Below are 17,266 nucleotides of genomic sequence, written 5' to 3'. Positions count from 1 at the left end.
TATGGTATCTAATGTGACCGGGCCCTGGAAATGGCCATCCATGTCATGGACATCTTTTTGGGACTTTAATGGCACAAAACTGGGCAATAGAAATCCGAATGTTATGCACATAATACCGTAGAAGCATCTCAAACCATAATGAACTACTTTTGAGGAATGGTGACCGTACCAAACATGGCCGCCATTTTGCACAAACCACATCACACTGCTGGCCAAAAGGTGAACGGCCGGCTTGTGCAACTTTGTTTACTGAATCATTTTGTTTGTAAATATTAGTGTCAATCGAGACACTGGGAGAATTTCTCTTTCTCATGTAAAGGACAATCACTTGTTGAGGTGCGACGGAGACTGACATTTACTGGAATAATTCATCTCAATGTCTCAAGAGAGAGAAGAAGAGAATTATAGGAAAGGTGACAACAAGAAATGACTCACACGATTTACAGGGTAGCACCTTAACCCGCAGACCTAGAACAAATATAATTACAAATCCAAAGGTGGCTGTTGAAACGTTACCCAGAGGAGTTCATTGAACTCAAAGATAAGCCAAAGTGCAAAAACACACAATCTTAAATCTGGGGATAGCATTATCTCTTGTCTGAGTACTTGCAGTGTGGTGTTAAACAGCTTGGTTTGTCAGAGCAATGGCCCTGAGATTAGTGTTCTCTATGTTCTAGAAGTAGAGATGAGTCACCTTTGTTAATACATAATATGATTTGGTGTGTGACGCACTGAATGGGTTACTTCATTGCCCCCCCCAAGGTTTCCATGGGAATGTAGATTGTTTAATGAGGTTTCCTCGGGTTAAAAATTCACTTTGCACTTCTTATTTATTGAGGGCGAGTCTTCCTCTTTGTGAGGTAACTTCTCTTCCTTCTTGCTCCGATGTGTCTATACCACGGCGGGTTCAAAGTACTTTGGGTGGCAGATATTCTGCAGCCTCCAGCAAACAATAATGTGTCTTGGAACTCACGCTGGATGTACTGAAGTAATCCCTCTCCCACCTCCTAGTTGTCCAGGCATCTGTTGCTTCAGGATACAATGGTTTCTTCAATCAGAACTCTTCTCGTTGAGCATTGCTCATTGGTTGAATCTTATCAGTTGCACGGAAGGGCTACAGAGGTGAAAGTGTGGGAAATTTCTGAAATTAGGTAGATAAGACGGGCCCTCCCTGCTGGAGGAAGAGTCAGATTGGCACCGGTTACCCGCCTGGCAGCAGTGGGCAGCCATTTAGCATTAGGTAAGTTGGAAAGAAATCGATTAGGCCACCAGGATCGTCCACCAGCATTGAAGGAAAGCAGAGAATAGAGGGAGTAAAGAGGAATGGACCAGTGTGGAAAGCACCATGACTACGGCCAGGAAACTGGGCGCTGGCATATGTGAGTCACTGATTGTGGTCGTAAACAAGTTGAAGATTGAACAAATGGAAGGTCGTCCTGCTGAGAAACAGAGATGGTTCCTGTGGGCAACCGCACAGGACTACATGAGAATAATATGGTGTCCTGTATCCGCAAGAATCTAGCAATTCCAATTCAGCCTGCCAGCTATAATGGGGAGGGTAATGAAGTTGCCTGGTAGACAGTGCATCAGTGACCTCCCTGAATTTTCTCATGTAATAATTTTTATTATTGTCACAAGTAGGCTTACGTTACACTGCAATGAAGTTACTGTGCCCCTAGTCGCCACACTCCGGCGGCTGTTTGGGTACACTGAGGGAGAATTCAGAATGGCCAATTCACCTAACAAGCACGTCTTTCGGGATTTGTGGGAGGAAACCGGAGCACCCGGAGGAAACCCACGCAGACACGGGGAGAACGTGCAGACTCCGCACAGACAGTGACCCAAGCCGGGAATTGAACCTGGGACCCTGGCGCTGTGCTATTATACGATCAGAAGAGGTTTATAGAAAGCCAAAAGAACAACAATTTGGTATCATAGTGAATTTCACATGACACGTGTTGTTTAAATGATCAACAACAGTGCTGTCATGTAACACTTACCAATAACTTCAATGATTACTTTGGATTCTGCCAGGACCCCATTACAGCCTTGGTACAAACATAGACAAAATAGCTTAATTCCAGCGGTGAGGTGAGAGTGACTGTCCTTGACATCATGGAACATATGATCAAATGTGGCATCAAGGAGCTCCAGCTAAACAGGTGTCAATGGGTATGGGGGGAAAACTCGCCACTGGTTGGGGTCATACCCGGCACAAAGGAAGATAGTTGTGTTGTTTGAAGTCAATCATCTCAGTCCCAGGACATCACAGCAGGGGTTCTTCAGGATAGTGTCCTAGGCCCAACCATCTTCAGCTGCTTCATCAATGAACTTCCTTCAATCAGAAGGTCAAAAGTGGGATGTTCGCTGATGACTGCACAATGTTCAGCACCATTCATGACCCCTCATAAACTGAAACAATCCATGTTCATATGAGCATATGGACAACATTCATGACATGGGCTGATCCGTCACAAGTGACATTTATGCCACAGAAATGTCAGGCAATGATCATCTCCAACATGGGAGAATCTAAGGTCCACCTCTACTGTCCATCATCATCGTCAAACCCTCCACCATCCTCCACCTGAATCCAATGAGCAGAAACTGAACTGGACCAGACACCAGACAGGTCAAAAGCTGGGCATTCAGTGATGGGTGATTATTTCATGACACCCAAAAGACTTTTCACCAGCTAAAAGCTACAAGTCAGGAGTGCGATGGAATACTCCCCACTTGGCTGGTTGGGTGCTACTCAGGAAACCTCATGCAGGACAAAGCCTTGAATGATGCTCCATCCACCATCTTAAAAACTCACTCCTTCCACCACCTCAGTAGCAGCAGTGTGTACCACACTTATAATTGACAGAAGCAACTTGCCAAGACTTCTGCCACTCCACCTTCCAAACATGTAGGTTCTACCATCTAGAAAGGGCAACAGATGCATGGGAACTCTTTCAATTTCCCTTCCAAACCATTTACCATCCTGACCTAGAACTATACCTCTGTTTCTTTCAGTGTCGCTGGGTCAAAATCCTTCTTCCCCGCTGTTACCAGACTCCTGAATGGCCATCTTATGGACTGATCTGATCTCTTCAGACATCTTCTCTGCTGAGTAGTACTACACTCTGTATGCTTCCCCCTATGCCTGTGTCTGTGTATTAACATTGTGTTTTTATGTATGTCCTATTTTTTTTTCATGTGTGGAACGATCTGTCCGGACTGTATGCAGAACAATACTTTTCACTGTACCTCAGTACACGTGACAATAAAGCAAATCCAAATCAAATCAAAATCCAAAGTAGGCCGAGATCAAGACCTGGAGAGATACGTTCTCCCAGTGATGAATGCACTGGGTTATGCAGACCATTGCAAATACTTGTACATAAATCTATCTGACGTTTACCGTCAGCCTCCTGTTGAAACACTGTAACGTTCTGTTGAAACACCGTAATGCTTCCTGTGCTTTCATCTTGCAGTCTGTGCAAATCTTTGCTGCCACCCTCTCTGCAGATGTTGCTGCAGCATCCCATATTCAGTCATTCACGTGAAACAGTTCTTGAGTAGTTGTGTTCCACAAACTCCGTCTTCAAATATAGTAAAGAGGGAAACACTTACTAAAGCAACGTGACCTGATCAGCCTAACTCAGCAACTGAGAGACTTACTTTGAAGTGGGATATCAATCCCCTTAAATAACAGTTTGCAAAAGCTGTTTGCCAATTGCTCCCACCATGATTTCCTGGGCAGTTTATTGAAGTGATGTTTCAGGCATGCACAGGTACCAAATCAACAGGACCTGGTTGCACTGCAGGGCTCTCATTATCATATTTAATGATGGCTGCAATTGTTGGAAGGCGCCATTTTGGATGGTCATCGAGCAACAAGGGACACGGGGTAGACAAGGGAGCCAAGAATGATTGGGGGCAGACAGCACATCTGTGATCTGACTGAATGGCGTACCAAGTTCTAAGGGCTGAATGGCCTAATCTCCTAAATTTTGCAATCCTATGTCTGTTCAACCTGGATCACTATGGCACGTGTGCACTTTTGGTGGTCTTCCAATGCAGAATTTGACCCCTTTCTTTTATAATCTTTTATTGTCACAAATAGGTTTACATTAACACTGCAAATGAAGTTACCGTGTGATGCACTATCAATTGAAAATGAAATGAAAATCGCTTATTGTCACGAGTAGGCTTCAATGAAGTTACTGTGAAAAGCCCCTAGTCGCCACATTCCGGCGCCTGCCCGGGGAGGCTGGTACGGGAATTGAACTGTGCTGCTGGCCTGCTTGGTCTGCTTTAAAAGCCAGCGATTTAGCTCAGTGAGCTAAACCAGCCCCAGTATTGACCAATTGACCACAGAAGCAAACTTGTAGTCCGAAACTGAAGGCTTTAATAGACAAGATGTTTCCCCAGCAGCTCTGGTACAGAAAGGAAGCTGTGGGGAATACACGGGCTCTTATACCCCACCATACAGGGCGGAGCTACCTTACAGCTCTAACCAATGGGTGACTAGTGTTACATACCATTGGGCCAATGAGCAGCAAGCCTTCTCCACCAATGGTCTCTCAGCATTGCTAGTTACCATAATACCTCTAGTCATACTACCACACTGTGAAAAGTCCCTAGTTGCCACATTCCGGCGCCTGTTCGGGTACACAGATGGAGAATTCAGAATGTCCAAATTACCTAATAGCATGTCTTTCAGGACTTGTGGGAGGAAACTGGAGCACCCGGAGGAAACCCACGCAGACACGGGGAGAACGTGCAGACTCCGCACAGACAGTGACCTAAACCGGGAATCGAACCTGGGATCCTGGCACTGTGAAGCCATAGTGCTAACCACTGTGCGACCGTGCTGTCCACTTTTTTAAAAATCCGCTTTGAAGCCTGGAAATGTGCTGTACCAATCACAATCCCTTTGCAATGAGCTCTGTCACTCTGTTACTCAACGTGGCTGTCGAGGTGATGAAACATTTGCGATATTGGTGGTATTTTAAAGAGCATGTTGTCTAAACAGACCGATATTAAGAGAAACAAATTCTGCAGTTAATCTGCCCTGACTAATAGATCCAATGTGTCCAGCTGGTGTTTATAACGGTTCTAATTCTGTTTTTATTTTATGGTCAGTAACTCCTACTGTGATAATTCACTGCAGTGACATGAAAATGATTGTGAACATGTGTCAATTATGCCTTTTTTAGAAGATTCCACTGCAGCTTCCTAATTCAAACAGTTTGGTTTCAAATGATTTCTCAACAATCGAATGACTGCCCGGAGGCTGTCTTGAGGTTTGCAATTAAAGTCAAAATAGAGGTCATGTTGACTTAATTATGAAGAGGACGCTGCTACCTGGGTTTGAACTGTGGTTCCTAATGTAATTGAAGCCCCTCCTTTTACTTTCTGCCAGAGATTCCTTTCACTTCAATGAGCAGTGATTTATGTTGAAGTACAATAAAATGGCTAGAGACTCGTGACGGAGCATTGTTCAGTGGGCAGTGATTGATGGTGGAGCATTGTTCAGGAGGAAACAATTCACTGTGGTGGAACATGCTAAAAAGGGCAGTGACTAATGGTGGGGTCATTGTTCAATGATAACCATGGGGCACTCTGTTGAAGTAGGAAATTATTAATGTTTGGACCTGGACTATTCTGTCATACATCTATCAACACCCCTGTCCTCATTTAAAGGTTTATATTTCTATCAGTACTTTTTTATGGCATTCATTTCGAGGATGTGGGCATCGCTGGTTAGGCCAGCATTTCTTGCTCATCACTAACTGCCTTTGACAGGGTGGTGCTGAGCTGCCTTCTTGAACTGTTGCAGTTCCTGAGGTGTAGGTACATCCACAGAGCTGTTAGGGAGGGAGTTCCTGGATTTTGACGCAGAGACTGTGAAGGAGCAGCGATATATTTCCACAAGTAGGCTTACATTAACTTGCAATGAAGTTCTTGTGAAAAGCCCCTAGTCGCCACGTTCCGGCGCTTGTTCGGGTACACGGAGGGAGAATTCAGAATGTCCAATTCACCGAATAGCACGTCTTTCGGGACTCGTGGGAGGAAACCGGAGCACCCGGAAGAAACTCATGCAGACATGGGGAGAACGTGCAGACCCCACAGAGACAGTGGCCCAAGCCGGGAATTGAACCTGGGGCCCTCGTGCTGTGAAGCAACAGTGCTAACCACTGTGCTACTGTTCCGCCAATTATACTCCTTTGGAGGAGGGGGGAGGGCAGGTATATTTAAAAAGAAGGGGGGATGTTGTGATATGTAATTAAGGGATTGGAGAATTACATCACTAGAAAGGAGGTATGATCCACTTTTAGTTCCTCTTTTGCTTTTCAACAGCCTCCCCATGCACAGCTCTGGGCCGGGATTCCCCCTTCCGGGGTCGAAGTCCCCACACCGGCGGGAAAACTGGCGGCAACGGCTCCGACGTCAATGGGCCCCCAAAGTGAGGAATTCACACTTGTCTCGGGGGCGAGGTTGATGCCGGAGGGGTTGGCGCCGCTCCAGCTGCATGTGCGGAACGGCTGTCGTGATCTTGTGCATGCGCGGAACGGCCAGCGTGGTTCTGCGTATGCGCAAACCGGCCGTCGTATTTTGGAGCATGCGCTTCTCTTCTCTGCGCCGGCCATGGTGGAGCCGTACAGGGGCCGGCGCGGAAGGAAGAAGTGCCCCCACGGAACGAACCCGCCCGTAGATCGGTTAGCACCGATTGTGGGCTATGCCACTGTCGGGGGGCCCTCCGGGGTTGGATCTCCCCGCAGCCCCCGAGGACCGCCCCCGCCGACTTACCTGCCAGGTCCCGCCATGTGGGACCATACGTAACCCACGCCGGCGGGACTGGCCAAAAATGGACAGCCGCTTGGCCCATCTGGGCCCGGAGAAGGCCGCTGGCAATGGCCCCCGGCTGGGGTGGCAGGAAATCCAGCACCACCTGAAAAACGGCACCGGAAAACACGGCAGCTGGCGTCGGGGCAGGATTTGCGCCGACCCCTGGGGATTCTCCGACCCGGCGGTAGGTCGGAGAATCCCGCTCAGGATGCCTTTACACCTAACGTCTCTACAACTGTTCCCATGTGCTTAGTCTCAATAAATGAACCAGCAATGTGTATTCAATAGATTTGCCAGCCCAGAAGACTAGCTCAGGTCTCTGAAGTTTCTAACTCAGCTGCTATGTTTGAGCAGTAATGGAATACCGTTTGAAGCAAAGTTACAGCAACATCCCAGACATTAGTCTCGTGTTATTTTACAAAGAAAAGCAAAACCTTGAGGCAAAATTTGGTTGGTCAAAACGTCTCGTGTTAAAAGTCAATATGCCAGTGACTCAAGGGCAGTCTCACACCAGACAAAGCAAACTGTGTTTTCCTCAGATGCTTGGAGACATTGGAATAGTTCGTTTAGATTACTAGTGAGTGAAATGCTTGTGTAAACCAAATAGGAGATTTTCCAAGGCCGCAGCACAGAGGTGGATGCAGAGGTGGGAAGGTACAGCAAACCGCTGTCAAATAAGGTCGATAGAATGACCTCCGCCTGTTCAGTTTCATAATAATAAGCTAAAAAAATTTAGCCTTGTTTTCAAACTCTTCCATGGACTAGTCCTGTCCTATCTCTGTAAATCCCCTCGAGTTCTGCAAATCTCCAAAACCTCTACGCTCCTCCAATTCTGGTCTCTTGCACATTCCTGATTTTAAATTGATTCACCAATGGCAACCCTGCTTCCAGCTCCCGAGGCCGTAACTTCTGGAATTTACATCCTCAACCTTTCCATCTCTTTACTTGCCTCACCCCCTTTAAGACACTTTTTGATCACCTCTCGTACTGTTTCTCCAAGTTGATTGATGTCAGATTATATTTACTAACCCTGCTCTGAAACACCCTTGGATATTTTGCCTTATCAGAGGTGCGATACAAATATAAGTTATGGTTGTTGCAGACTGTGCTTTATTCCGCAATTTAGCTGTTTTGCGGTCGACTTGGTCTCGCTGAGGCTTGATTAGCTAAGCACAGCTGCAGTATGGCACTGGGCGAATATCATCTTTCAGTGAACAATTGATGTTTTATTCTCTCTAATTCTGAGGTTAGTTTAAAATATTGAAACTTATCTGAAGTCCACAGAGCAAAAGCTGTAAATAAATTCCTGAGGCTGGAATAGTTCTCAAATTAATCATTGGAAACTATGTTAAATCACTAACCATGTCCCTTTCATAACGTGTTCCGACTGAAAATGTGTTCAGCTTTAACCACATTCTCTCTTTTGCTGTTTCTCCTCATTACACCACTCAACATCCTTGCCTGTTAATGTACAATTTGATACTCTGATGGGCAATTGGTGCTTAGGAACCTTATTAAACACAGAAGCAGTCCATGTCTATATGTAGCAAGACCCGGACAATATCCAGACTGGCTGAGTCAAATAACATTCGCACCACACAACACACCTCTAACACGAGGGAATCCAACCTTTGCACCTTGATATTCAATGACATGGCCACCAGTGAGCCCCACTATCAACATACTGGGAAGTTACCATTGAACAGGACCAACTATATAAACTGAGGCTGCATGGCTGCACAGTGGTTAGCACTGCTGCCTCACGACTTCCAGGGTCCCAGGTTCAATTCCGGCCTTGGGTCACTGTCTGTGTGGAGTTTTCACTTCCTCCCCGTGTCTGCGTGGATTTCCTCCGGGTGCTCCGGTTTTCTCCCACAGTCCAAAAATATGTAGGTTAGGTGGATTTCCTCTTAGCGTCCAAAAGGTAAGGTTATGTTACTGGGTTGCGGGGAGGGGGTGGAGCCATGGGCTTAGGTGGGGTGCTCTTTCTGGAGGCTAGTGCGGACACAATGGACCAATTGGCCTCCTTCTGCACTGTAAATTCTATGAAGTATTGTAGCTACAAGAACAAGTCTTGTTGGGGCTAGTTTAGCTCACTGGGCTAAATCGCTGGCTTTTAAAGCAGACCAAGCAGGCCAGCAGCACGGTTCAATTCCCGTACCAGCCTCCCCGGGCAGGAGCCGGAATGTGGCGACTAGGGGCTTTTCACAGTAACTTCATTGAAGCCTACTCGTGACAATAAGCAATTTTAATTTCAAGTCAGACGCTGGGAGTTCTGAGGCGGGTAACTCAGTCCCTAACTCCCCAACGTCTGTTCATCATCTACAAGGCACAAGTCAGCAGTGTGATGGAATACTCTCCCCTTGCCTGGATGAGTGCAGCCCCCAAAACACACAAGAGACTGGACACCATTCAGGATTAAGCAGTCAACGTGACGGGCACCCTATTCACCAACGTCAACATTCACTCCCTCCATCACCATTGCACGGTGGCAGCAGTACATACCACATACAAAATGCACTGCAGCAACTCAGATGGCTCACTTGACAGCATCTTCCAAACCCGTAACCTCTACCACCAAGAAGACCAAGGGCAGCAGATGCATGGGAACACCACCACCCACAGGTTCCCCTCCAAGCAGCACAAAATGCTGACTTGGAGCTACATCACTTGGAGCTGGGTCAAAACCCTTCCTAACAGCACTGTGGGTGTACCTACATCACATGGACTGCAGCAGTTCACAAAGGCAGCTCACCAGCAACTTATCAAGGGAAATTAGGGATGGCCAACAAATTCTGGGCGAGTCAATGACACGCACACCCATGAATGAATAAATAGATAAAAAAGTAAAGAAAAAATTCAATGTTTCTGCAAGGAAAATCATGGAGTGACAATATCAGGCTGGACAAAGGACTGCAGCACCCTAATGTGAATTCTTTGACCACTCTGCTTGGAAACAATGGCTTTCTTACTCAGTGAATGAGAGTGCAACTAACTGAGACATGTCTGCTACCAGAAGAGTTTGTATGGCAGCACGGTATCACAGTGATTAGCACTGTTGCTTCACAGTGCCAGGGTCCCAGGTTCAATTCCCGCTTGGGTCTGTGGGGAGTCTGCATGTCCTTCCCGTGTCTGTGTGGGTTTCCTCTGGGTGCTCCGGTTTCCTCCCACAAGTCCCGAAAGACGTGCTTGTTTAGGTGAATTGGACATTCTGAATTCTCCCTCTGTGTACCCGAACAGGCGCCGGAATGTGGCGACTAGGGGCTTTTCACAGTAACTTCATTGCAGTGTTAATATAAGCCTACTTGTGACAATAAAAATTATTATTATTATTATGGAAAGACAAAACCTTGAAAAAAAGGAAATACCTCCCACATCCTCAGCACCTTGCAGTGTAGAGACTGTTGCAATATAGAAAGTCAGGCAGCTAACTTGAGCACAGCAGCTCCCACAAACAGCGACGTGACAGTGATCAGTCAGATTGATCAGAGGGATAAATATTGGCAAGGACACTTGGGATAACTCTCCTGCTCTCCTTCTCTAGAACAGTGTCATGGGATCTCATGTCAACCTGAGAGGGCTAGGCAGGACTTTGGTTCACATTGACAATGAAGGGCTCCCTCCGTGCTGAATTGGAATGTCAGCATAGACCTTCGACCTCAAGTGCTGGACGGGGACTCAAACGGACATCGTTGTGACTCAATGGGCGAGAGTGCTAGCCACTGAACCAAGGCTGACACCGAAAAGCAGGGATTTTTGTCAACAAAAAACAAAGAAACGTACAGCACAGGAACAGGCCCTTCGGCCCTCCAGGCCTGCCAACCTACCAGTCTAACCTAAAACCTTCTCCACCTCTGGGGTCTGTATCCCTCTATTCCCATCCTATTGATGTATTTATCAGGATGCCCCTTAAACGTCACTATCGTACCTGCTTCCACCACCTCCCCCGGCAGCGAGTTCCAGGCACCCACGACCCACTGTGTAAAATACTTCCCGCGTCCATCTCCTCTAAACTTTTCCCCTTGCACCTTAAACCTATGTCCCCTAGCATTTAACTCTTCCACCCTGGGAAAAAGCTTCTGACTATCCACCCTGTCCATGCCCCTCATAATTTGGTAAACATCTAGCAGGTTGCCCCTCAATCTCCGTCGTTCCAGTGAGAACAAACCAAGTTTATCCAAACTCTCCTCACAGCTAATGCCCTCCATACCTTCACACAACTTCATGCATTTATCTTTAAATTGAGAAACTGCAGCATTTGGCTCAAGTGTTGCTAAAACAGGACTCTCACGACCAGTTGTAATTAACCGAGAGCTGCTCTCGAGTGACAAATTGTGACTTTCCCTCCCCTCCTGCCATCATAAGCAGGCAGACATTGTAGATATCGAGCCTTCTGCCAGGGTGGAAACCTTTGCTGATGTGGTGTGTCCGTATGTTCGGAATGTCACAGAGTCACATGGTCATAGAGGTCCACAGCAGTCATTTTCAAACCCAGGGTCGCGACCTGCGGATGGGTCACTGAAGGGTGTCAGGAGTGTCACGGGGCCATGCATCGCAGCGTTTCCAATTGGGGGAAGAAGTGACCAACCATGTGACTGGCTTTTAAAAATGCTGGTTGCGACCGGCTTTCATAATGGCGGCCATTGCGCGCATCGTGCCCCCTCAGCAGTACGCAGGCCCGGAGCCCAGTGGGACAGAACGCCTCCCCCTGACATCAGCGCGCCGACCCAGGAGCAGATTCTAAAAAATTGCTGGAGTCTTCCTGCCTGGAGCCGTGGTAGAGAGCAGGTCATGCGCCTCACATGCTGACGTCACATGTTCTGGGCGTGAGAGAGATTCCGCCATTTTGTAGCTGCCAGCAGTGCTAGTGTGAACGCCAGGGCCTCTGGTGGACAACCCACGAAGAAGAAGCTGAAAACAGGAACAAAACAGCATAAAGATGATTACTTGAGGGGCGGCACATGGCACAGTGGTTAGCACTGGGACTGTGGCGCTGAGGACCCGGGTTCGAATCGGAGCACCGAAAGCTGGTGATTTGAAACAAACCTGTTGGACTTTAACCTGGTGTTGTAAGACTTCTTACTGTGCCCAGTTCTTACTACTAGGCTGCTCCCAATTGCCTAGATTTGGCCATATCCCTCTGTACCTACCTTTCCCGTATAACTGTCGAAATGCATTTTAAAAGACAGAATTGTAGCATTGCAGTCATTTCAATCACCTCTGTACAAAGATGGCAATGTTCTACTGCCTTATCCTTTCCACCACATTTGGCAGGCCACTCGTGAGGAGAAGTCAGTTTTCCGCCACACTCTCAAAGTGGTGTCTGCTTACTGGTGCAACTCGCCTCATCGAAAATGCCAGTCTGTTCAGCTCAGTGGGTGGGATTGGAAGGCGTTGAGGAATATAAGGAAATGCTTAAAGAGTAGGGCTTTGACTGGAATTGATTCAACCCCCATTCTGCGGAGTGAAATCCGTGAGGTATTTCTGAGGCTAGGGGGTACGGTAGCGGGCGATTGGAGAGGCGGTGGGGTGGGAGGGGCCAGGGCAGTGATTGGGAACATCAATTAGCCTGACTAGTTTGGGGCGGAAAAGGTTCGGAGTGATATCCTGTCTGTGAAACCAAACCAGTGACTGCCAGAGCATACAGCCATGTATTTTAGGCGGGGGCAGCAGCTAGAAGGATGGGACAGCTTCTCCTCCCACAATTAAACTGACAGACAATGGTTCAGCTGCTTCATAGCTGCTCTTAAATAAATGAATAAATAATCTTTTTATTGTCACAAGTAGGCTTACATTGACACTGCAATGAAGTTACTGTGAAAAGCCCCTGGACACCACATTCCGGCACCTGTTCGGGTACACGGCGGGAGAATTCGGAATTCTCAGCTGGTACGTGAATTGAACTCACGCTGCCGACTTTGTTCTGCATCACAAAAACAAGTTGTCAGTAAATAGAGTGCACTTCTCTGATATCATGTCCAGCTGACGCTGCAATATGAATCGACTTCATTTGCCGAATCATAGATCATAATTTCAGAATTTACAGTGCAGAAGGAGGCCATTTGGAAAGAGCACCCTACCCAAGCCCACACCTCCACCCTATCACCATAACCCAGTAACCCCACCCAATACACAGGGCAATTCTGGACACTCAGGGCAATTTATCATGGCCAATCCACCTAACCTGCTCATCTTTGGACTGTGGGAGGAAACCAGAGCTCCTGAAAGAAACTCACGCACATGCGGGGAGAATGTGCAGACTCCGCACAGACAGTGACCCAAGCCGGGAATCAAACCTGGGACCCTGAGCTGTGAAGCAACAGTGCTAACCACTATGCTATTGTGCTGCCCGATCTGAGGAATATCTGGGGAAGGATCAATGACAGCAGATGGCATGCTTTCTACTTTGGAGTTAAATGTCTGCACCACAAGAATCTAATAAGAGGTGAAAAAACACATTGCCAAACAAAATATCACCCATGCCCCCCACCTCCTCTCAAACTGCTGCACCTGTTTAACCTTCCCTCTTCTTTGAAACAGCTGTACCTTTTCTCTGAGTGAGGTTGCCAGTTGCTCGTAAGTTTGAAGCCGGTCTGTGTTGTGTTCCATTACGAAGGAGGAGCTTGGTTCAAACTGTCCCAACATGGTTTTGGGAGTAAATTTGAACCCAGTTCCTGTGGGCGAAAGGACAATCAGGTGTCTCCCTGACCTTTTCCAAACCATTAAGTGGGATGGGTCAATGTAGCTTTTTACATTAGCTGTGAATGATGTCAGCAGTTGTACTGTGCAGCTGAACATGCCAAGAAAGAAAGAATTTTTTCCCCCCGTTAATTCACAGGATGTAGACATCACTTTTATTGCCCATCGCGTATTGCCTTTGAGATTATGGTGGAGTGCTGCCTCCTGGAACCACAGCAGTCTATCTGGTGTAGGTGTGTCTACATTACTGTAAGGAGGGTGTTCCAGGATTTGGATCCAGCGACAGTGAATGAACGGTGATATCGTTCCAAGTCAGGATGGTATGTAGCTTGGAGGGCAACTTGCCGCTGGTGGTGTGCCCGTGCACCTACTGCCCTTGTCCGTCTAGGCGGTAGAGATGGCAGGTTTGGAAGGTGCTGTCGAAGGAACCATGGTGAGTTAGCAGTGCATCTTGCAGATGGGACACACGGCTGCTACTGCGTTTCGGTGCTGGAGGGAGCACATGTTTGTGGATGGGTTTCTTTGTCCTGGATGGTGTCGAGCTTGCTAAATCGCTGGCTTTTAAAGCAGACCAAGCAGGCCAGCAGCACGGTTCGATTCCCGTACCAACCTCCCCGGACAGGCGCCGGAATGTGGCGACTAGGGGCTTTTCACAGTAACTTCATTGAAGCCTACTCGTGACAATAAGCGATTTTCATTTTTCATTTTCATTTCATCCAGGCAAATGGAGAATACTCCATTACACTCCTGACTTGTGCCTTGTAGATTGTGGACAGGCTTTGGGGAGTCAGGTGGTGAGCTAATTGCCAAAGGATTCCTCCCCTTTGATAAAATCACGGAATAACATCAGCACAGAAGGAGTCCATTTGGCCTGTCCATGTCAGCTCTCTGCAGAAAACCTCGGCTATTTCCACTAACTTGCCCTTTCTCCAAGGCCTTGCAAATCCTTTCTCTTCAGAGAATTATGCAATTCTCTTTCAAAGAGACCCAGACAGTTCATTCCAGATCCGGATCACTCGTTTTATCCACATTGCCATTGCTTCTTCTGCCAATTGCTTTAAGTCTGTGCGCTCTGATTTTCAAACCTCCCTCCAAAGAGAACTATTTATTTCCATGTACTCTGTCTCGACCCGTCATAATTCTGAATATCCCTATCAAACCTCCTCTCAACCTGTGTCCATGTTACTACTGTTCCTTTTGACCAGAGAATCCCTGCAGAAGGAGGGCATTCGGCCCATTGCGTCTGTACCGACCCACTGAAAGAGCACCCTGCCTAGGCCTACCACTCACCTCCCCCACCCTGCCTCGGCTTACCACTCACCTCTCTCCCCGCCCCCCCCCCCCCCCCCCCCCCCCCCCCCCCGCCACCCTCCCAACGTACCCCATAACCCATACTAACTATGGGTCAATTTTATCATGGCCAAACCACCTAACTGCATATCTTTGGACGGTGGGAGGAAACCGGAGCACCGGGAGGAAACCCACGCACACACACGGGGAGAAAGGGCAAACTCCACACCCATATTCACCCAAGGCTGGAATTGAATTGAACCGGGGAGGCAGCAGTGCTAACCACTGGGCTACCGTGAAAACCTTATTCCAAACCTTTCTCACAATCCTGTTAGGTAGCACTGTATTGATGTCTCTTCCGAAAGTCAGAGCCTTTGTTAGAGGCTGTGCAGCCTTCTCTCAGTACATCACTGAAGTGACAACCTAGATTACTGCTGAAATGTCTGGAGTGGGCCTCAAATACACTGAGCAGAGAATGCTGCTGCTGAACCACAGCGGATTCCTCAAGGTGATACAAATGACCACATTTCCATAGAATAGTGAGTCACGTAATAATAATAATCATTATTGTCACAAGTAGGCTCACACCAACACTGCAATGAAGTTACCGTGAAAGCCCCTGGTCGCCACATTCCGGCGCCTGTTTAGGTACACCGAGGGAAAATTCAGAATGTCCAAATTACCTAACAGCGCGTCTTTCGGGTCTTGTGGGAGGTACCCGGAGCACCCGGAGGAAACCCACGCAGACACGGGGAGAACACGCAGACTCCGCACAGACAGTGAACCAGCCGGGAATCGAACCTGGGATCCAGGAGCTGTGAAGCAACAGTGCTCACCATGTGCTGCCATGCCACCTATAGGAGAAGGTAGATTATCGGATCAGTTTTAGAAATAATTGAGGCATAAATCTGTACCAAAACCTGACTACGCAGTGATGTTACTTCTTCTCACTTCAGAGATCAGATACATGGTAGCTGACATGGGTGATGACAAAATGGAAGAAATGATGATAGATTTTCCCTCAGACATGTTTCATAGTAGTTGCCACAGGACTTTGGTTGGGAATTATGCAACTGTTACCCTTTCAATTCGAGATTAATAAGAACAAATACAACAGCTTTATTTAAATTTGCGTTACCGATCTGAGAGTGGAAGGACATTGCTATTAAAAACTCATAACTGCGGTAGCTCAAACTGCTTTAATCGTGCATCAAGTAATTAAAAGTGTTGTGACTTTTCTTTTTGCATAATTTGATTAGTCTGACGTATTAGTGGATGGGGTCATACGGCGGTCATGTAACTCTGTGAGTGATTCAGAAACTTGGACGAATGAATCGGAGATCATGGGCTGCACTCTCTGGTCCCTGGGCCTCGTGATTCTTGGCGGGCAGCAGCAGTGGGATTTAATTCAATCCCTGGCAGCGGGATTCAATTCTCCCGCAGCTTGTCAATGGGATTTCCTATTGAAGTCACCCCAGGCCGTCGGGAAACTCACGCCTTGCCTTCGGGCAAAGTGAATCGCAACGCCTGGAGAATTACGGCCAAGAAGATCACAGGAACACAAGAATTAGGAGTAGGAGTGAGCCATTCACCCCCTCGAACTTGCTCCGCCATTCAATAAGGTGGTGGCTGATTTGATTGCGGCCTTAACTGCACTTTCCTGCTTGTCCCCCATAACCTTCGACTCCTTTGTCAGTCGCAAATCTGTCTAACTCAGCCTCGAATATACTCAATGACCCAGCCTCTGGCGAAGAGATTTCTAAAGATCAACCAACCTCTGAGAGAAGAAGCTCTTCTCATTGCCACCTTAAATGGGAGACCCCTTAGTTTTGAACTGTGCCCCCTCATTTTAGATTCCCCCCCCTCAAGGCGGAACCTTATCTCAGCCTCTGCCCTTTCAAACCACCTCAGAATCCGACATCTTTCAGTCAGATCACCTCTCCTTCTTCTGAGCTCCAATGAATGTCGGTTCAAATAGTTCAATCCTTCCTCATTCCCTTCATCCTTCCCCTTCATTCCGGTACAGCACTGTTGCTTCACAGCGCCAGGGTCCCAGGTTCGATTCCCGGCTTGGGTCACTGACTGTGCAGAGTCTGCACATTCTCCCCGTGTCTGCGTGGGTTTCCTCCGGGCGTTCCGGTTTTCTCCCACAAGTCCCGAAAGACGTGCTGTTAGGTCACTTGGACATTCTGCAATTCTCCCTCCGTGTACCTGAACAGGCGCCGGAATGTGGCTTTTCATGGTAACTTCATTGCAGTGTTAATGTAAGCCTACTTGTGACAATAATAAAGATTATTATTATTCTCTGAGCCTTCTCTGAACTGCTTCCAATGCAAATATGACCTTCCTTAAATAAGGAGACCAAAACTAAACACAGTGCTCTTGGTGTGATCTCACCAATGTTCTGTACAGTTGTACCAGTTTTTACACTCCATGC

Source organism: Scyliorhinus canicula, chromosome 6 (assembly GCF_902713615.1).
Source record: "Scyliorhinus canicula chromosome 6, sScyCan1.1, whole genome shotgun sequence".
NCBI classification, from domain to species: Eukaryota; Metazoa; Chordata; class Chondrichthyes; order Carcharhiniformes; family Scyliorhinidae; genus Scyliorhinus; species Scyliorhinus canicula.
The sequence above is the reverse complement of the archived record's forward strand: the minus strand, read 5'-3'. Positions refer to the sequence as shown.